This window comes from Panthera tigris, chromosome B3 (assembly GCF_018350195.1).
Source record: "Panthera tigris isolate Pti1 chromosome B3, P.tigris_Pti1_mat1.1, whole genome shotgun sequence".
NCBI lineage: Eukaryota > Metazoa > Chordata > Mammalia > Carnivora > Felidae > Panthera > Panthera tigris.
Window position 1 is genome coordinate 10,475,488 of NC_056665.1, and position 22,339 is coordinate 10,497,826.

The 22,339-nt window shown below is 40.5% G+C and overlaps 1 pseudogene; it reads left to right on the forward strand.

Annotated features, from left to right (window-relative positions):
• LOC102966333 overlaps nucleotides 1–10,511 on the forward strand; it is a 50,355-nt pseudogene extending 39,844 nt beyond the window's left edge.
• Nucleotides 10,512–22,339: the final 11,828 nt, after the last annotated feature.

Genomic DNA, 22,339 nt, shown 5'->3' on the forward strand with positions numbered 1-22,339 from the left:
GGCTGTGGAAAGAGACCAGGATTTAGGAACGGGACAAGCAACTTAAACTTTCTAAGCCTCCATTTTCATCTGTATTTTTTATAATTCGAATTTATAAAAGCATCCATGTTATAGGTTGCTGTAAAGGTTCAATGAGATCATGCCTGCGGAATGTTTAACACGTAGCTTGGCATATACTAATCATTCAGCTCATGTTGTCTGTTAATGACAACCACAATCATGGTGAAGTAATAATGAATTGATAACATATCAGCATGAGAGTTCCGCTGAGTTTTGATTTTGCCCCACTCCTCTGTTTGGTGGCTGTGCAATTTTTATGGTCCCTATTGAGTGGTTTGACATTGGCAGAGGTCGAAGGGGGGATTCTGATACACATACAGAACGGGAAGCCAGAGACTTGTAGTTAAATCATTTCTATTACTCACTTGTTTTGTAAGCTTGAGCAAGTTACTTTTTCTAAATTAATCTTACATGTAAAAGTAACAATGAAAACACCTGCCCTTCCTCCCCACCCCCTACCTACAGTGTGAGGTTTGGCTGATACAGTGATTGTGACGGTGCTTTATGAACTCTAAGTGCTGTGTAGGTGTTATTTTTTTTCCCCCTCCCTTCCATCTGAGAGCAGTGCTTTTCAGCTCCCCTTAAATGACCCAACACTTTGCCCTTGGTTAATAAACACATTTGTGCATGAGCATTTGGCTAATAATGGGAACTACCTTTGCAATACATGTTTTCCCTTCAACAGCAAAGTGGGCCATTGTGAGCTAAACTGTAGCTGTGACATTTACAATAATAAGTTTATAAGAGCAATCGCTACCTTGCCTATTTTGCTAGTATGGCATAATAGAGACGATTTAGGATGATTAGATCTGCAAACTGACAGTTTGAAGGAATGGTCAGAGAGGAGAGTGAAGAGAAATGAGTGCCTGAGATCCTGAATTTGCAATCAGATCGAGAAAGAATAACCTCTGAGAAGAGCTACCATTTATTTCAGGGTGTACCATATACCAGTCACTTTCTAGGAACCTTCTCTAAGCCTTCCGACAATGTTGTGATTTATGTATGCAATATTGTGATTTATAAGAAATATATTTTTGGTCATTCAAATGATCAAAATATAATATTCCTTATGTATTTGGTTCTTGTCCAGGGTTTCTGGCTTATAGCTCCTAAACCCCTTGAAATTTCTTGTGATAAGGGCAACAAAGTTACCTTTTTTATGTTAATGAGGTGACTTTTGGAAAGGATGGGGGTTGGGGCTGGTTGCCAGGAGAACCAAGCATGTGACTGGAGGGGTGGAACTTTCAGTTTACCCCCAGATGGGGCGGTGGGGGTGGGGAATGGGAAAGGGACTGGAGATTGAATCAGCCAATGACCAATGACTTAGTCGTGACTATGTAATGAAGCCCCCATAAAAACCCAAAGGACCAGATTGGGAGAGCTTCCAGGTTGGTGAACATGGAAGGAGGGGGGTTTGGAGAGAGTGGTGTCCTGGAGAGGGCATGGGAGCTCCACCCTCTTTTCTCACACCTCACCCTGTGCATCTTTTCATGTGGCTGTTGATTCATATTCTTTATCATATCCTTTAATAAACTGCAAACCTAAGTAAATGGTGTTTCCCTGAGTTCTGTGAGCCACTCTAGCATATGAGTCGAACCTGGGGAAGAGATTGTTGGAACCTCCAATCTGCAGCTGGTAGGTCAGAAGTACAGGTAAAACCTGGGGCTTGCAACGGGAGTCTGAAGTGGGGTTGGGGGCAGTCTTGTAGGACTGAACCCTTGACCTGTGGGATCTGATGCTATCTCTGGGTAGATGGTGTTAGAATTCAGGTGAATCCTTGGATACCCTGCTGGTGTCCGAGAATTGCTTGGGGTTGTATGTGTGGGAACTCCCACCTCCCTTTCCACCATGTTGGATTGGGTAAGAAAACCTAAAAGACGGCATTACCATTCTTGTTTTATGGATGAGGAAACTGAGGCTCAGAGGTTTAGGTCATCCATCTGCCTCCTTTGAATCTTAGTTCTCAGAATATGGACCACCACTTAACTGGTTTTACAAGCCAAAGTGCTCTGAGTTGGCATTGATGTACTCCTTTCTCTTACTTCCCTGATCCAATGTATCATGACAACCTAAATGATTTTAGTTCTTAAGTATCCCCTAGATTCTGTTCACTCTTTCTATTCATGTCATCACTAGCTCTTGTATGAATCACGGCACTGGACTTCTACCCGGGTACCGGTGTCCATGCTGTCCTCTGATGTGTTCATCATGTCCTGCAGCCCCATACCACTCAGAAGGAGGGCAAACCTCTTAGCCGTGGTCACAGGTGCCTCTGCATTGTTCAGACCTCTCCATGGGCCCCTCTTCTCTGCTCCATACTGTGCACACTCACTCTCCCAGGCTGGACATGGTCCATCCCAGCACTGTGCCCTTGCCTGGGATGCTGGCTCTTCTTCATTTCGCCCTCTTATCCTTCTCATCTCTGCTCCAGCATTCCCCCTAAGGCAAGCCTTCTTTGACCTTTGCAAGAAAGACACATCCTCCTGGTGGGTGCCCTCACAGTTCCAGGGAACCTTCCTTCCCAACACTTATAACAGTTGCTATAACTTGGGTAACAGGTATGCTGGTATCTGTCTCTGCCTCCAAAGTGTAAAGCCAGGAAGGCAGGGCTGGTATCTGAGTTCCTAGAGCCTAGCATGCTAAGGGAGATATTGCTGAGTTTGTGGGGGACTTGGTCAAGGCATTGCAGCTAGGAAGTGACAGACTGGGGATTTAAACTCATTTCTTTCTGACTCTAAAGACTTTGCACTTAATACCATTCACTTTAGGGCAGTGTCATTCTAGCAGTAGGACTGATAAGTATACTTTATACTAAGATCAAACATATTTTGGTTTCATCAGATAAAGTTTGATAAAAATGGATTATTAAGAACAGATTTGATAAGCCGAGCTGCCTGCCCAAGGTTTGGGGATTTTGCATCAAAGAGAAATGTAATGAAAATGGATCAACCTGGGCTGATGGGAGGGGGTGGGGGCTGGAGGGTGAAGGAGAGTGGCTCATTCTATAGTGCCCTTGACCCTTGCCTTTTCTGCATTCTACGTGGAGCTCCCTACCCTGAGTGCAGTGAGATAATGATGAATGATCTCTGTTGGATTGTGTGTGTTGGCTTATGTATGAGTGAAGCAGTTTCTTTGAATCAGTGAAGTTGCGCAATTGAGGAATTGGTAGAAAATTCCAAGTATGCCATCATACTTTGTCTTAAGCACCGCCCCCCTGCCCCAGAAACCACATCATCTTGAACTTACTTTTATTTACTGGTACTGATGGCTACGGGATGGAGGAGAAGGAGAGAAGAGCCAACACTTAGCTCCTGGTTTCAATTCTGCTACAAATGAGCAAATGGAATTTGATCAATCCCCTTTTAACCTCTCTGGGCCTCAGTTTCCTCATCTGAAAAATCAGAGTGAATAAGCAGGCCTGAGTTCCTTTCAAATCGGACACTCCATTCTCTGTCTTCCTACTGTTGAAATACTTATGGAAACCATTGTTCTCTCACTCTCTCCTTCGGACATTATGACTTCTGTGTTGTCTTTTGGGGTCATCGCCCACCTAAATGACCCCTCACGGAAATGAAATCTTTAATCATTTCCACCGGGTAAGTGCAAAGGCTGAAGGGAAGCACTAGCTGTCAATAGCTCTGCGGATGGCAAATTAGTTCAGGGAGATAGGATCCGTGCAAACACGTGCTTAGACAGCCATAATTTGCCTTTCATTTTCCTTTGCAACTTAGAAGAAAGTGAATAATTTCCAATGAGCCTCTCATTTGAACATATTGAAAAAACATGTCATTAGCAAAAGGAGCATTTAGTTGCTTGATTACCATATTTCTCCAAGTATGAGGGACAGTCATTTTTTCAGTTGGGGGTAATTAGCTGAGCAGAAAGATGCAAAATCTCGGGGGCAGCAAAATCCTTGTATGTCTTCTATGGGCATGGAGACAGCAAAGTGAAAAAAGGGAGAGCTTATGAGGCCATTAAACACCTAGGGATGTGGTCAGCCGTATCTCCTATGGATAGCCGGATAGAAGTCTCTAAAACTGTGGATGGAAATATGTTTATAGGGTCTTATTAACCCAAGAAAAGTGCAAAACAGAAAGGACTAAAAACAATGTAAATTTTTAAAATTCAGTGTTTGATTTGCTTATCTGCTTCTGATGCTTTCTTGTCATCACAGTTACATTTTCCTTCTTCCTGTCTATGGCCACCTGGCTTATGAGCTACAAGGGTGACCTGGGCAAGTTGCTTCAATTCTCTGTATTTTGAGTTTATACACTTTGGGGAAATAATCCTGGATTTTCATATCTTGAGATAATATTGTTCAGATCTCCTAAGATCATTGGTTACATACAGGCTTTGGAAAACTCACCACCCACCATGGTTGAGGGCAACTGTTTCTTGGGGTTTGCCTGGTACCAACAGGGTGGACTGGAGAGCAGTGTCAGGAGGGGATGTTAGGATTTTCATAGATTCTTTTTTTTCTCCAGAAAGAAAACATTGCACTTGTATTTGAAGACACCTCTCTGGACAGGCATATGGAAATCCTAAGGTTGTCAGAGCTTTGTGCTTATTCTAGAGTAGTGCTTCAAGATTTTAGGCAGTGCCATGGTTTTCCATTACAGATTTTAGGCAACAGGCTGGTCATGGTGTCCCTAACATGCAAGAATCTTGTCAATGACGGGGCATGGAAGACTGGGATCACATCTTCTTTCCCTTCAGGCTGGGCAGTCCCAGGAGGGCAATGTGAAAAATTTAATTGGAACATATATCAGTGGTAATAAGGAATCAATCTCTTAAAGGTTTCCTAGGAGAGTCCCTGACGATTTATAAAAGAAACAGCATTGATTAAATGACTCTGATGCGTCCTTCTCCATGGAGACAACTCAGGTCAGTAGGCTACTTAGGACCTCGTGTTCCCCTTTGCCAATAACCCCCACTCATAGAATTTATTTAGGGAGTAGCTCGTGCTATTTAACTCAATATTTTGATTAGCAGGGCTAGCATTCATGGAATATCAATATAAATTGCACTATCATACCAGACTTCATTTAACAATTATCTGCTCTAATTCAATTTTTCTTTAAGAACAGAATTTTTTTTTTTTATAACTAAGTTTATCATTAGGACCGTGAACATTTTACAATGCTGGAAAAACCTATTTGAATTTCTTTTCACTTAAAACCTGTAGCCTTTTATATAAGCCAATGTTCATAAATATTGTACTTTCCCACTCTAGAAAAATTGGTGTTTAGAGCAAAGTATGAACAAAAAGCCATCTGTTACCCCAACTCCAAAGATTAAACAATACTGTTAATCTCTTAGTCTAATTCTGGTCCTTTTTACTGCACCTGTATTTCATATAGTTTCATCACATGTCACAAAAATTGTATATATATTACATAAAAAATTTTTTTTAATGTTCATTTATTTTTGAGAGAGAGAGACACAGTGCAAGCTGTGGAGGGCAGAGAGAGAGGGAGACACAGAATCGGAAGCTGGCTTCAGGCTCTGAGCTGACAGCAGAGAGCCTGATGCCATGAGATCATGGCATGAACCATGAGATCATGACCTAAGCCAAAGTCAGATGCTTAACTGACTGAGCCACCCAGGTGTCCCTATATTACATTAAAATAACACATTTGATTATTATAAATGAAATACATGTTTCATATGTACAAATAGAACACATAAAAAAACATAAAAAGGAAAACTAAGGTCACTTAGAATCTTCCCAGATAATCACCATTAAAATTTTGGTGTATTTTCTCAGAATATTCTTTTCTAGGCCTTTTCTCTTTTTTCTTCCTATTAAATACTTCAAAAATACAGAAAAGACAGAGACTAAGATAACCGACACCCATGTATCCAACATCAAAGTATCAAAAATATGAATATTTTTCTACATATAGTTCAGATTCTTTTATTTATTTATTTTTTGTTATCCAGTGTCCCTTTTCTTCCCCCCCCCCCCTTTTTTTGGCAAAATGGAACATTACAGATACAGCTGATGCTCCCTGTGCTCATTTTTATCTTTTCAAGATTTATCCATATTGAAATGTGAAACTCTAGTCTATTTAATTTCACTGCTGACTAATATTCTACCAAATGGACATATCTACACTATTGCCATATGCATTCCCATGTAGGTCTCTTGAAAAGCATCTCTTAACATGTGTGGCATTGTTAATATGTGGGGCAGGCTTGTGTCCAACTTTACCAGACATTGACAAATTGTTTAAAGTGGTCGTAATAATTTGTATTCCCATAAGCGACATTGGACAGCTCGTTTTGTTTTTGGCTTCACTTGGTATTGCTAAGCCTTAAAGTGTTTGCTAATCTTAAGAGCGTAAAATGGCTTCTTTCATTGTATGTTGCCTATACCTTATTATTGGTGATACATGTGACTTTTATTTGTAAGTCACAGCTGGTATGGATTTGCTTTTCAGTTCAACTCATTTATTGAGTACTCATCAAGTTCAGGGTTTTCTGAGGTTGCTAAGCAGGGCTGCTGCCAAGCCTGGCCGCTCAGATCTACCTTCTCCAGCCCTCCACCACCATCAGTATTGCTGTCTTCTGGTTCTAGAGTTCTCCTTCTTCCCCTTCTCCTCCCTGGGAAGGTTCTGGCTATAGAAATCAGCTGCAGTAACAGGAAGGATTCTATTAAAGCAACTCTCATCATCTTACCTACTAATCATGCTGACCATAAAATATACTTAAATTAATTATACAAGTTATACATGAAACCAGAGCATATACATGCAATACCAGAGCATATGGAAAGTGCAAATCCTCTTACAATCTTGTCCCCCTTATCCAATAAATAACCACTTGTAGATAACCTGTGCTTTTTCCTTCCTATTTGTGTTTATGCACCAATACAATGAATGTTATTGAACATGTCTCTTGGGTTCATAAAATTTTTTTAACTTAATATGATCTGTCACCATCTGTGCAGTATTCTGTAGTATGGAAGCACCATAACTAACCAAATTCTGCTAATTATGGGCTAAATTTAGGTGCTTCCAGTTTTCCATTTGTGAACAATGTTGGGGAAAACATTCCTGCAAATGTCTTTGGACATCTTTGGACGTTTGCCTCAGGAGAAAATTTCTAGAAGTGCTATTTACATACCAATTTTTTGAGTTCCTGATAAATTGGTGACTTCTCAGTAGGTTTTGGACGTAGTACGTCAATTCTGTGAACTTTATGTTTTGTGTAAAATGGTGGAAGTAATAGTAACTGCCTGATAGGGTAGTTGTTTTTTTCTTAAGTTTACTTATTTATTTTGAGAGAGAGAGAGAGAGTGAGAATGTGCACATGCAACCAGGGGAGAGGCAGTGAGAGAGAGAAAGGGATAGAGAGAATCCCAAGCAGGCTGTGTACTGTCATCACAGAGCCCAACTTGGGGCTTGATGCCATGAACAGTGAAATCATGACCTGAGCCAAAATCAAGAATTTCCCACTTAACCAACTGAGCCACCCAGGGGCCCCAATGATAAGGTAGTTTTGAGGACTGAATGAGATAATGTATATAAAGTTTGTACACAGAGTTTGGACCATAGTAGAGGTTCAATCAATGTCTGTTTTTCATCTCTTTCTCAGCAAAAAGGAAGTATCAAAAACGGAAATGAAACATATTTCCACTCATATCAGATTTTGGTCTAGAGCTGGAATTGTTCTCCAATATCTCTAACAGATTCCTATGGAAAGAAAGATATATTGTCCATTCAGAATGTAAAAAGAAGGGTAATAGAGGGAAAAATTCTTCAGTCATCTTTGTAAAAAGCCATCATGTGGACTGTATTTCTCAAATGGTAAAGTGAGGCAGAAAGGCAGCTCTTGATAATTCTTGCTTTCTTGCCATCAGTTTCCCACTGCTTTTATTCTCTTGTCTGGGAATAATTGTAATGATTATAACAATTATAAAAAATAACAAAAACAGTTATTCCAGAATTCCAGAATTTCTGGAATGCACTGGCTCTAGTAAGGAGGAAACAGAGATGGTTAATTTTTCCCTTTATCCTTCAAAGTTGCTCTGGGGTTCATTCTTATCCATCCTTTAGATAAAGAATTTGGCATCCTATGTATTTTTTTAAACAACTTTAGGGTTTAAGAAATCCTATCCCATTTAATTTCAAAATTTTAAAATCTCATCCAATTTAAAACCTATTCTTCCTTGCATATTTTAATGTTTAGAAAAATCAATGAGAAATGCTAAAATTCAATGGATAATTTTAAGTGGCATCATAAAAACTATGTAAATATTCCAAAAGAAGTCAGAAAAAAGGAACAGGGACAAAAAGCTGAGAGGACAAACAGAAAACCAACAAAATTGCAAAGCAAATAATGAAATGATGGACCTAAATCCAATCACATCATTCAGTCACCAGTAAGTCAATATTTAATAACATTAAATGTTAATAAGCTACACACTCCAATTAATATGTAAAGATTGCTACTTGGTTAAAAAAAACAACAACAAAGCTCAAAGACCCAATTATAGGGTGTCTATAAGAGATTCACTTCAAATATAAAACTATAGATAGATTTAAATAAATATATTTTAAGAATATACTATGTAAACAAAATGATAGAAGTAGCTGGAGTAGCTATATTAATATTGGACAATATGTGTTATAAGTCAAAAAGAAAAAGAAGGATCTTTCCTGATAATAAAAGAATCAATTCACCAGGAAGCACAAACATTAAAAAAATATATAAGTACCTAATAACAGAGCTTTAATCTACATGAAGCAAAATAAGTAGTAATAGATAATCCACAATTTTTATTGGTAATTTGAATACCCATCTCTCAAGCAATTGATAGATCAACTAGACAAAGTTTAGCCAAGCTAATTTATAGAAGACTATACCCAACAACCACAGAAGACACATATTTTTCAAGTGTATATTGTATTCACCAGCATATGGTAAATCACAGTCTGGGTCATTAAAAAAAAAATTCAATAGTTTAAATCAAATTGAAACCACACACAGTATGTTCCCTGACCACAATAAAATTAAAATAGAAATCAGCAATAAGATATGTAGGAAAGTTTCGACTATTTGGAGATTAGACATAATCCACGGAGCAAAGAGAAAAATCACAGGAGAAAATAGAAAACATTGTAATATGAATAGCAATAAAAATAAAACATATCAATATTTGTAGAATACAGCTGTAGGAGTGCTTAGAGGGAAAGTTATAGCTCTATATGCTAATATTAAGAAAAGGGAAGGATCTCAACTCAATGGCCTGAAGAATATAGGGGAAACAAAAAAAAGGCAAAGAAACCCCAAAGGAAATAGTATAAAGGAAATTATAAAGATAAAAGTGCAGAGATTGGATAAATGAAAACAGAAAAGAGAGAAAACTAGCAAAACAAAAGCTGGCTCTTTGAGAAGATTGTAATTAATAAACCACTAGCTACTCTGATCATGAAAAAAAGAGGAGAAAACACTAGTTCTCAATATCAGAAGAGAAAGAGGGATTATCACTACAGATCCTATAGACATGAGGAGGATAAGAAAGTATCAAGAACAACTTTAGAAGTTGAGGCCCTGCCTTTCCACTCTGGCTGCTGCTCATAAACCGATTTCCAGCAACAAGTGCTTTGGAGGATTGCAGAAAGTTTTTGAACATGACAGTGTTGAACTGAACTGAAAAATGAAATTTGCTATCTACTTACCACCAAAGGCAGAAACTGGAAAATGCCTTGCACTGTATTGGCTGTCTGGTTTCACTTGCACAGAACAAAATGTTATATCAAACTCTGGTTCTCATCAAGCTGCCTCAGAATATAGCCTTGTAATCACTCCAGATACCAGCCCTCATAGCTGCAATATTAAAGGAGGAGATGAGAACTGGGACTTTGGCACAGGTGCAGGGTTTTATGTGGATGCCATAAAGATCCTTGGAAAACTAACTACAGAATGTACTCTTATGTAACTGAAGAGCTTCTCCAACTCATAAATGCCCATTTTCCGGTGGACCTCCAAAGGATGCCTATTTTTGGCCACTCCATGGGAGGCCACAGAGCTTTGATTTGTGCTTTGAAGAATCCTGGAAAATACAAATATGTATCAGCATTTGCTCCAATTTGTAACCCAGTGCTCTGTCCTTGGGGCAAAAAAAAAAAAAAAAAAAAAAAAAAAAACCCTTTAGTGGATATTTGGGAACAGATCAAAGTAAATGGAAGGTTTATGATGCTACCCATCTTGTGAAATCCTATCTGGGTTCTCAGCTGGACATACTAATTGATCAAGGAAAAGATGACCAGTTCCTTTCAGGTGGACAGTTACTACTTGGCAACTTTATAGCTGCCAGTACAGAAAAGAATTTCCCCTGTTTTTAGATTACAAGAGGGTTATGTAGAGTAGATTACAGCTACTACTTCATTGCAACCTTCATTACTGATCACATCAGACATCATGCAAAATACCTGAATGCATGAAAAACTTCAGATAAGAGAATTTGTTCAGGATTATAAAATTGTAATAAACAGTACTGCAGGGAAAGAGGATTTCAAGACATTGGCTTTCAGAGTGCTAAAAATACATCATTCCATAGTTGAATCACTTTCTGAGTAAATATATAAAACCAGGAGAAAAAAAAAGAGACTATTATGAACAACTTTAAGGGGACAAATTCAACAGTGTGGATGAAATGAACACATTTTTTTTTTGGAAAATACAGCTTATAACAAGTGACACAGGATCTAGCAGAAAAATTGGTAAAAGCTTCTGCTAATCTAAAGATACATTAAGCCAATGAATATGCAAGCCACAGACTGGGAGATTGATAAATGCATTTTCTGACCAAAGACAAGATTTGAAGGTATACCAAGATTTTTTTACAACCTGACCATAAAAAGATAAAAGAACAGGAACAACAAAAACGACCCTCCAGGAGAAGGAAAGATTTCAGGATACACTTCACAAGGATGATACACAGATGGGAAAAAGTACCCGGCATGATTACTCATCAAGGAAATACAAATTAAACCACAACAAGGTACCACTCCACACCCACCAAAATGGGTGTTTGGGAAGATTAAGCAGTAGTGTTGGTAAGAATGTGGAGTGACCAAAACTCTCCCATATTGCTGGTAAGAATACAAAGTACAATGACTTTGGAAAATTTCTGGAGTTTCCTTATAAAAGGAAACACACACTTACTCTATACATCCAGTAACTTCACTGGTAAGTATTTACTCAAGGTTAAGGAAAATGTATATTTAAAAAAACAAACTTGGTAGGGGTGCCTGGGCGGCTCAGTCGGTTGGGCGTCCGACTTCAGCCCAGGTCATGATCTCACGGCTCGTGGGTTCAAGCCCCACATTAGGCTCTGTACTGACAGCTCAGAGCCTGGAGACTGCTTCAGATTCTGTCTCTCTCTCTCTCTCTCTCTCTCTCTCTCTCTCTCTTATACTCTGACAGCTCAGAGCCTGGAGACTGCTTCAGATTCTGTCTCTCTCTCTCTCTCTCTCTCTCTCTCTCTCTCTTATACTCTGTCCCTTTCAAAAATAAATAAATGTTAAAAAAATTTTTAAAAACAAACCTGGTAGGAGAACATAATAGCTTTATTTATATAGCCAAAGACTGGACACAGTTCTGGTGTCTATAATCATGAGAATGCATAAGCAAATATATTAATTCATTTGTGGAATAGTACCCAGCAATACAAGCAAAAGAACTCTTGACATGTACAGCAATAGGGTTGAATGTCAAAAACATTTTGCTGAAATGAAGAGTCATTACTATATAATTTTTTAACTAAATGATTTAATTTACATGGACTTCTAAAATTTGGCAAACCCAATCTATCCTTGGCTTGAAAAAAATCTAAGAGTATATGGGTGGCAATTGCCTGAGGAAGGACATAAAGGGACTTTTGGGGTTATGGTAATGTTCTGTATTTGATAAGAATTTTAGGTTATACATATTATACTTTGTCAAAACTCAGCGAATACATACTTAAGATTTGTAATTTCATCATATGTAAACTTTTTATCAAAAACTGTACTGAACTCCAGTCAATGCATGCTGAGCTGTTTAGGCAATGTATATTGATGTCTGCAACTGACTTTGAAACGCATAAAAACCAATATGGAGTAATGAACGGCTAGAAAGATGGATAGATATGTGATACAGCAAGGATCTAGGTGGTGGGCGTACAGGTGTTCTCTAACATTTTTTCAACCTTTGCTGTGTGTCTGAACACTTTCATAAAAAAATAAAGACCCCAAACCTCTTCATCCCTCCCCCTCTTTGTGACAGCCTCAGCCTGAGAAATCTGCAGTGGGGAAAGGGGAGGAAGGCAGTGTGTTTGGTGTCTGTCTGTCTGTCCACCTCATATAGCCTCTTAGTAATGGCTTCAGGCTTTTCTAGGGTTGACTAAGAGGAGAGGAGACAGGAGAAACAAGAGGGTCTTACTGAATAGGTCAGTTGCACTTGTCATCCTCTTCTCAGGGGACCTGTTTGTGGCTTCCACAGAGATTTCTCTAGTAGGAATCTCTGGCTGTGGTTTGCTAACTTAGGCAATATCGTCCGGATGGCCACTTCGAACGCCCCTACGATCTACTTCTGGTGGCCTCTTCCCACAGAGATTGCCTCACCCCCAGGAGGAAGGTTTTGGGGGCAGTCTCTTTTTTAATCTCTCTGGCTGGTTCTCTATTGTGGAGTCCATATTTGGCCTTGGGAAAACACACGCGCACCTTTGTCCAGCCTAACTTGAAGTATGGGCCCCTCCCAATTCAGTTATTTCTTCTTTCTGTCCCCTTCCTCCAGTCCAACCTTCTTGCCCTTGGACTTGATTCAGATGTGAATGGCAATCCCTGAGTTCTTCAAACTTCAGGAGCACTTGTCGGTCTCTGAGTGGGTGTGTGAGGTTCCTTTTCACAAGCTCACTTGCCTTAAAATGAGGGGAGAGTGTTTCCCAGCCTATGGGAGCGGTGTGAGGAGAAGGCACATACAGCATATACCCCTTTTAGAGAAGTCCTCCGTCTAGCCCCCCAGGGACATTTTAGTCTTTTTAAATAAAGCTTGGGAGTGAATGATAGTCTACGCTTGTAAAACTGTCTCTTGACTTTACCCTTTGCAAGTTTTGCCTAGAAGGTCTAGTACCTGACTTTAAACCAGAGGGTTCTTGACAACTGTTGTTTGGTACTTAAGCTTTGGCTCCAATGCAAAACTTGGAGAAGATAGAAAGTTTCCATTATCCTGTAACAACAGCTCATCTGTTTCCCTTCACTGTCTCCTGTGTAGAAGAATATTTATGAGGTACAGATGTCTGCAGGAAAGGACCCTAATGTGGAAAGGAGTCTCACAGAACTAATCCCACCTCTTTTCCTCACAGAAGAAACTCAGAGATATCAAGCTTTGCCTGGGGAAACACAACTAGGTAACAGGAGAGATTAACTAATTTCTGGTTCACTGCTCAGAAATCGGCTTTCATAGTTTCCCCTCTGCCAGGGAGATAAGAATTAAAGGCAGCAATTTTCTTCCCATTTCTGAGCCTGGGCTCCACTGCTCCACATCTTTGGCTGTGAGTGGCTGAGAGCACAGTACCGTCTCTAACGGCCCTGGCGGGACCCCCAGGCCACCTGAAACCGTCTGCACTATGCATCGCTCAAGCTGTTGCCCCTAGAAAAGACAACTGGCCCGAAGGGTGTCTTTTGGCTTTGTGAGTCAGCTGAAAGGAGACCTGGGGCTCTGAACTAGGACCGAAGATAAAGTAGAGGAGTGGAGCCTTGGAATTTCTCTGATTATCTTTTGAATAACTCTGTTTGTGGCTGACCATGAACTCTGTGCTTCCATTCTATGTTGGAATGCTTTCTATTGTCTGTATTTTAGGATGGGCCCCTTTGCTCCTGGCCTTTCTTCCGGAGGGCAGGGCAGAACTGGCACTTGCTCTCCAGGGGTGGGAGCTGGTGGAGTCAGGTGGTAAGGGAGTGACCTGAAGGCAGAGTAGCGATTTAAGCAAAGGCCTTAATGCTTTGGTCTGAACCTTGTGTTAATCTTGCTCACCAGGGCTGTGGTTGTCTTAGGGTCCTCCGTATAGTGTGGCCTCAGAGGGAAAGAAACTAGATTATTCTCTCCAGCACTCCTTGTGTGTGGACTCTAGGCTAGGAATTTTCAGGTCATGATTTCACTTCAGACTCATGAGAGCCTTGGAACTCTATTTCCCTCTCACAGATGAGAAAGGAGTTAAGTACTTATCCAAGAGTCACACAAGTCAGAGGTAGAGGGGTCAAGTCTTTTAAGGAATTCATGAGAACTCCCCACAGGAATCCAGAGACAAAAACTATAACGTTGATCTCATATTAAAGTAATCAAATTGACATTTAATGGAAAGCAATGGATTGCCTCCTGTAACCCCAGGAAGAGCCACTTGACTATAGCTAATCAGTGATATAATTGCCTCTGTCAAAGGAATATGTGATGAGAATTCACAGGCAGCAACGGAACATGGGAATATGGGAAAGAGAGGAATTAGACTCAGAGGGTATTGAAGAATTCTCCTGGTGCACCCCAACCCTGGCATTGGGGTGGGGGAGTCAGAGAGATGTTGGTCAAAGGGCACAAACTTACAACTCGAAGTTGAATACTTTCTGGAGATCTAATGCACAGCATAGTGATTGTAGTCAACAATATTCTATACTTCAAAGTTGCTAAGACACTAGATCTTATGTGTTCTCACCACAAAAAATAAATGATAATTATATGATGTGGTAGAATGGTTAATTAATGCTACAGTGGTAATCACCTTGCAATATATAAATACTCAAATCAACAAGTGGTATGCCTTAAAATTCCACAATGTTTTATGTCAGTTATATCTCAATTAAAAAATATTATCAGACAAGCCCAGAACAATGAAAATAAATACATCTCTTTTTCTGGAAAAAAGTATGAATACAAAACCTAGTCTGTTGGTTTATACCACTCTGCCACAGGGAAGGCCACTACATCTTGTTAGAGATATCAGTGTCAAAACTTTAAATTTTGGTGAGGATTGATTTTTTTTCTTTTTTGTATACATTTTTTAAATGTTTATTATTTAAAAAATTTTTTAAATGTTTATTTATTTTTGAGACAGAGAGAGACAGAGCATGAACAGGGGAGGGGCAGAGAGAGAAGGAGACATAGAATCTGAAGCAGGCTCCAGGCTCAGAGCTGTCAGCACAGAACTTGACGCGGGGCTTGAACTCACGGACCGTGAGATCATGACCTGAGCCGAAGTCGGATGCTTAACAGACTGAGACACCCAGGCGCCCCTAATGTTTTTTTTTTTTATTTTTGAGAGAGTGAGAGACAGAGAGAGACAGAGAGCGAGAGCACAGGGACAGAGAGAGACAGAGACAGAATCTGAAGCAGGCTCCAGGCTCCGAGCTGTCAGCACAGAGCCTGATGCGGGGCTCAAATCCACGAACTGCCAGATCATGACCTGAGCTGAAGTCAGATGCTTTAACCGACTGAGCCACCCAGGTGCCCTGAGAAGAACTGATTTTTTAAAAAATGTTTATTTACTTTTGAGAGAAAGAGAGAGAGAGAAAGAGAGAGAGAGAGCTTGAGCACGAGTGGGAGAGGGGCAGAGAGAGAGGGAGACAGAGAATCCCAAGTAGACTCTCTGCTGTCAGTGCAGGGGCTCAAACTTACAAACTATGAGATCATGACTTGAGCCAAAACCAAGAGTTGGTCGCCTAATTTACTGAGCCACCCAGGTGCCCTGAGAAGAATTAAGATTGTCTTCTTGTAACAGGATTGCTTCAGGTGCGAAAGAAACAGTGTATGGAGTTCTTTTTGAGAGAAGGCATTTCTGGAGCTTCTGAGGGAACTCTGGGGACATGCTCCAATAGACCTCTACTGGACATACTTCTCTGCCAGACAAGGGCATGCGAGAAGGGTATCGCATCCCTCCAAATCCATCCCTCTGCTGATGTGATGAGGGAGAGAGGGGTTGGGTGGTGGCAATCTCTTTATCCCTAGCAGTCGCTCAGTCCCAGGTATTACATCCGCACCTGTCAACCACTAGTCAGCTCCTTGGTCTTTGTGGATTTCCTCACGGGTATGAATTGTGCGACATGTAAATAGCTGTCTCTTCCTTTCCCTTCCATTGCCAAGACTGTGCTTCTTGCTCCCTGTCTTTAATCAACTATCTAGTGTCAACACGTGTTGAAATGACTTGTAATGCGAATGATTGGCAAAGGCTAGTCCGGGGGCTAACGGTGGGGGTAGGGAAGAGCAGGTGACACAGAGTCCTCATATGCTCTTCTGAAGAAGAGAGCCCTGGGCAGTGTTAGAAGGATGAAAATTATGCTTTGATGTCTCCTTCTGATTTGTGATGTTGATCTCTCTCATTGTCCCCTGACGCCTTCTCATCCTTTTTGGTTCCAACAAAAACTACTTCCTTTTTCTTTAGGTAGAAGTTTGCTATTTCCGGGTTGGATGTATCCTAAATCTGGAGATTTTAAAATATTGACTTGAACTTAGAACTTTTCACATGGATGTTGTTTAAAGGGTCAAGTGGTTCTGTAAGGCTTATTCTGAATCCTCGCATCCTCCCGCCTCCGCTGCCGCTGTTCTGTGCTCTTCAGAGACAGTCACTTTCAATTCTTATAGTTACTTGTTTTGGTAGCTTTCCTATCTTTAAATAATATGTGTATCCTGTTACTTTTCCATTCTGCGGGATTTGAGCGTGCTGTAATTTCTCTTTTCACTTTTCTTTCTATGGGCACATTTCTTTTCCTCCCCTTCACCCCATCCTCCCAAATAGTTGTATCATCTTGGTGATATTGATATTCAGCATTTACATTTTTATGACTTGAAATAAAGGCTATTCACAGCATATATACACTATGATGCATTTTCCTTTCTGGTGTAATACTTGCTTTCTCCGAAGTTAATGATTGCTTTCTGAGTTGTTTCGGTTTTCTATGCAGCTAAGTCATCCTTAAGCTCTCCCTGTTGGTTATTTCTCCTCTAGTTACCTTAAAGCGCACCAAACACTCTGTGATTTTATCTGCTTCGGGTCTTCTCTACTAGAGCTTGTTTCTTGCTCTAACATGGAGTGGTTGCTCTCTGGCCAGCCTGTGCTGTTATCAACCTGGAGTCTCACTTTACCATCAACATGAAAATTGCTTTACCCTTTTTTTAAAAAATATTTTTAATGTTTATTTATTTTTGAGAGACAGAGAGAGACAGAGCACGAGCGGGGAAGGGGCAGAGAGAGAGAGACACACACACACACACACACACAGAATCTGAAGCAGGCTTCAGGCTCTGAGCTGTCAGCACAGAGCCCCATGCGGGGTTCAAACCCACGAACTATCAGATCATGACCTGAGCCGAAGTCTGACGCTCAACTGACTGAGCCACCCAGGTGCCCCGCTTTACCTTTTCTTTTTTACTGGGTTGAACCCCTATTTTTTAGATTCTGTACCTTTCTTAGTTTTTTTTAATACTCTCTCATTTTGATGCCACACATCTTTTTTTTTTTTAATTTTTTTAACGTTTTTTAATTTATTTTTGAGACAGAGAGAGACAGAGCATGAACAGGGGAGGGGCAGAGAGAGAGGGAGACACAGAACTGGAAGCAGGCTCCAGGCTCTGAGCCATCAGCCCAGAGCCCGATGCGGGGCTCAAACTCACGGACCCTGAGATCGTGACCTGAGCCGAAGTCAGATGCTCAACCGACTGAGCCACCCAGGCGCCCCTGCCACACATCTTTTAATAACTTTCTGATAAGGTACATATTGTGGTTGATAGGGTATAGCATTCTTTGTTGAAAATATTTTTTCTCTTCAGATTCGGAACATATTATTCCATTATTTTCTAGTGTCTTCCATTCTTTTCTAGTGTTGCTTTTGGGAAGGCTGAAATCACACTGATTCTTGATCCTTTGTAAATTAATTTTTTTTTCTTTTTGGGAACTGTTAGAATATTCTCTTTGTTCTATCTTCCAAATTTTTGAGATGGTGTGCCTTGGCGTGTGTTTATTTTCATCTGCTTCAATTTGGGAAGTTTTGCCTTTCAACTATGGGAACTTTCCTCCCCCTCCTCCCCCTCCTCCCCCTCCCCTTCCTCCTCCTCCTCCTCCTCCTCCTCCTTCTTCTTCTTCTTCTTCTTCTTCTTCTTCTTCTTCTTCTTCTTCTTCTTCTCTCCTCCTCTCCTCTTCCTCCATATCTATTCTTTTTCTCTCTGTTTCTCTCTCTCTTTCTCTCTCTCTGGAATTCTGATTATTTTGGTATTGAGCCTCTTCTAATCTTCTTGCTTTCTAAAAATTTCTCCAACTCTTTTTCTTTTTGCTTTATTTCTGGGGGAAATAGAGCGAAACTCATTACCCTCAACTTTGTCTTCTTACTCTTCTAATGAGAATTTTAAAAGGTTCTGTTCTCATATTTTTAATTTTGAAGAACTGTCTTTTTTCTGGACTGAGTTCTTGTTTCATGAAAATAATAGTCTGTTTTTATCTGTTTGAGCACACTCAGGATGGTTTTTTTTTTTCATTAAAATTTTTTCCAAGATGTTTTATTTAATTTTGAAAGAGAGAGAGACAGAGTGTGAGTGGGAAAGGGGTGGAGAGAGAAGGAGACACAGAATCCGAAGCAGGCTCCAGGCTCTGAGCTGTCAGCACAGAGACCTACGTGGGGCTCAAACTCATAAACTGCAAGATCATAACTTGAGCCAAAGTTGGACACTTAACCAACTGAGCCACCCGGGCACCCCAGGATGGATGTTTGAAGGTTTTACCTCTTCACACAGTTGCTTTTATTTGTCTGTTTGCTCTGCCTTTCATGTTAGGAGTTTTCCTCAGATGTCTAGTGACCCTTAGCTGCCTGTTTCTATTAATAAATGGAGCCCTTAAAAGCCATTAGAAGCTGTGTTTGTGGGCTTCCTTGGAAGTGATCTGTCAGTTTTCTGGCACCTGCCTACCTCCCCATCCAATACCAGCATCTTTAGACTTTGTTCACTTGGGCAGGTAAGAATCTCTCCAGAGAAGAATCTTCTTGTCTCCTGCCTGTGTGTCTGCTAGCCTTTTTACAACCAAATGAGAGGAAAAGTGGAAGATCTTATATTCACTATGTAAATGATCACTTATTTCTAGCGTTTTCAGCACTCAATGTATGGAAAGCTCCTGCCCAGAGACACTGCATTTTACCTTGAGACAAGAAACTTCCAGAATGCTTTCACCTTAGGGAGTAGGTAGAAGATCTGGGTTCTACCTGATACTTAAACAGATTTCAGCCCTGTCTTTGTCCTTCAACCTTTGCATCCAGAGGTAAATTATACTACCAATTCTTGAGCATTTGGGGGATTCTGGTTGCTTTTCCATTATTGGCTTAGGGTTCTAGATTCCTGGGTCTATGCCAAGTAACACTTACTTATACCTTCTGTTTTCCAGTTTCCTAAATGCTGTAGGTATTGTATTTTCTCTCCTTCTTATCCTTATGGTTTATTCTTTTAAAAGATCCTCTCATTTCTACTTTAATGTGATGTAGTGAAGGAGTGAAGATGTCTGTATTTATTCAGTCATCCCTCTTAGCTGGTCTGTATTTTTCTGTTAGAGTAAGATCTTAACCATTCAATGTTTCGATTACTTAGAATTCTATTTATGCATTCTGTTTTGATGAGGTAAGAGAGAGAGAGAGAGAGAGAGAGAGAGAGAGAGAGACACTGAGAGAATGAGGGGGGCATGATATTGTAATAAACAAACCCATTGGTCTATGTTTTTTGGAGTCAATATGAATTCAGTCCTGTTTCCTGTTTAAAAAGAAACAATGCTCAGAAAATGACCCTGAATCAGTCTTAGGACAATGGGGAAGATTCAACTGTATTCAGTTCCCCGTTCCTAGGCCAAAAGGAGGAATATTATAAAACACATTTTTAAACTAGTTTTCACAAGTGATGTTTTCTGATTAACCCTCCAATAATTGGAATATAACTGGAAGATAGCCCATGCATCTTTGGCTACATCAGACATCATTGTGATTTTCTCTGTCAGTGACTTTATTGATGTCTTTTCCATTGACGTCTTTTCTCTTCAGCTTAACATCAAAAAGAGAAAATGATGATGCAGAATAGCTGAAATAAAAGGAACAGATTACCCATAACCTGCCCCCTCTCCCTCCCACCTAAAACCAACCATTGGTAACATTTTGCTATATTCTCTCTTTATACTTTTTTTGTTCTAGGCACTTTTTTAAAAAAAGATATTTTTGATCACAGAATTGTCTTAGATGAAGAATAAGTTGTCAGAGAGGACCACCCACTCTCCTCACACTATAGCCTTCCCAGCTGAAGGTGATTGACTTGGGAACCCCATATCTTAACTGTAGAGTGTTGACATTATGTCTTCGGTTTGGTTACTCTGTGGTTTTCTCTCCCTAGAACCTTGTCCTTCATTCCCTTCCTACTTCACACACACACACACACACACACACACACACACACACACACACAATGGGTCAGAGTAGTCCATGCAGGAAAACAATACTATCACTTTCCAGAAGGAGGGACAGCTACACTTTTACAAATGACAAAGGTGGCTCTGTTTATGAAGGGCTTTTTCTATTAGACTTGGCAAGAAGTTGAAAGGTTTTTCTCCCTCTATCCAGTGGGAGTGTGTGTGTGTGTGTGTGTGTGAGAGAGAGAGAGAGTGAGAAAGGGAGGGGGGGGAAAGAGAGGAGAGAGAAAGGAGAGATAGAGAGGGATTGGGAGCGAGAAGAGAGAGAGATTAAAGAACAAATACATTATTGAGGGAAGCGTGTCCTGACTGAATGGGCAACAGGCAGCTGCAGAGATGAGATAGGAACTTGGAAGGCTTCACGGCACCAAGACTGTCAGAACTGCTCCTGGGGTCTGAAAAACGACAGCAGAATTCAGCGTTCCTCTGACAACCACTCAGAAAATAGAATGTGAGGAAGTAGGAGGAGGGGAAGATGTGGGGTAAGCCATCAGAATACTTCCTCCTTCTCTATGGATGACCGTGAAATGTTGGCCGCTTAAGGGGCAAGGTGTAAGGACGTTTGGACAGGTGGTAATGCTGCTGCCAAGCCACATAGCCCATGCTTTCAGAGTCAAGTTTGTTAGCTTAAATAGTTGGGGAGATTGCCCCTTAATGCACCCAGCCCCCACTTATCCTAGACTCATATCTCAGTCTTCTCAACTGATCCTTCCCAACGGATTGTCTCTGCCAGGGGTCAGCAGCTATCTTCCTGTAAAGGCCAGATAGTTAATATTTGAGGCTCGGTGGCCCATATGGTCTCTGTCGCAGTTATTCAACTCTGCTGTTGTAGTGTGAAAGCAGCCATAGAAATGCGTAAATGAGAGACTGTGGCTGACTTCCAATATAATGTTATTTATGGACACTGAAAAGTGAATTTCATTTAATTTTTACATGTCACAAAATACCATCATTCTTTTGAATTTTTCCAACCCTTTAAAAAGGTAAAAAAGCATTCTTAGCTCATGGGCTGGATAAAAACAGGCCACAGGTTGGATTTGGCCCATGGGCCACAGTTGGCCTAACCCTGGGCTCTGTACAAATCAGGGCATCGTGGAGGCAGACAGAAGGGCTCTCCGAGTGATTCCCCTCCTCCCCTTCCCTCCTTCTCTTCCCTTTTGCTCATCTTTCCATTGTTCTGATTTAGAAATAGGAACTTTAAGCAGAGGGAAGTGAAGGGTTTCTTCTTCCATTGGTGAAGCTTCTTAGGATTGCTCTGGGCCCAAAGCTTACTTCTCTTTTAACTTCTCATTCTAGAATTCTTGAATACACAATTAGTTAGTTTATACTAATTAGTGTGCCTTGCACAACGGGGCTGTAGAGATAAGCCAGGTCCAACGCTGTCCTCTAGGGCTTACTTTTTCAGGGTATGATTGTGACTAATCCATACAAACCTACTTATGTGTAGTCTCACCCTTAAAAATGAAATCCAGGCATATAAGTTATAATTACATTTAAAGTTTGGGAGGAAACCCATCCTTGGAGCAAGCAGGCAAAGGGAATAAAAAGCAAATATCTAAGTCACCCTTCTTACCTGTGCAGCACTGTTTAAAATAACAAGACTATTATTTTAAACGGGCACACAAGAAATTCTGCCTCCGCATGAGTATAGTTTCTAACAAATGACCCACCCTCTGGTTCCAGATATTTCTGGAAGAGTCCTTACTGCTTGGGTTACCTCCTTCTGGAAAGTGCTTTCGGTCAAGTCTGGTTCAAGTCTCTATCCTTGTGGTTGGATGTTTGTTTTTGAAAATTATATATATATGTATATATATA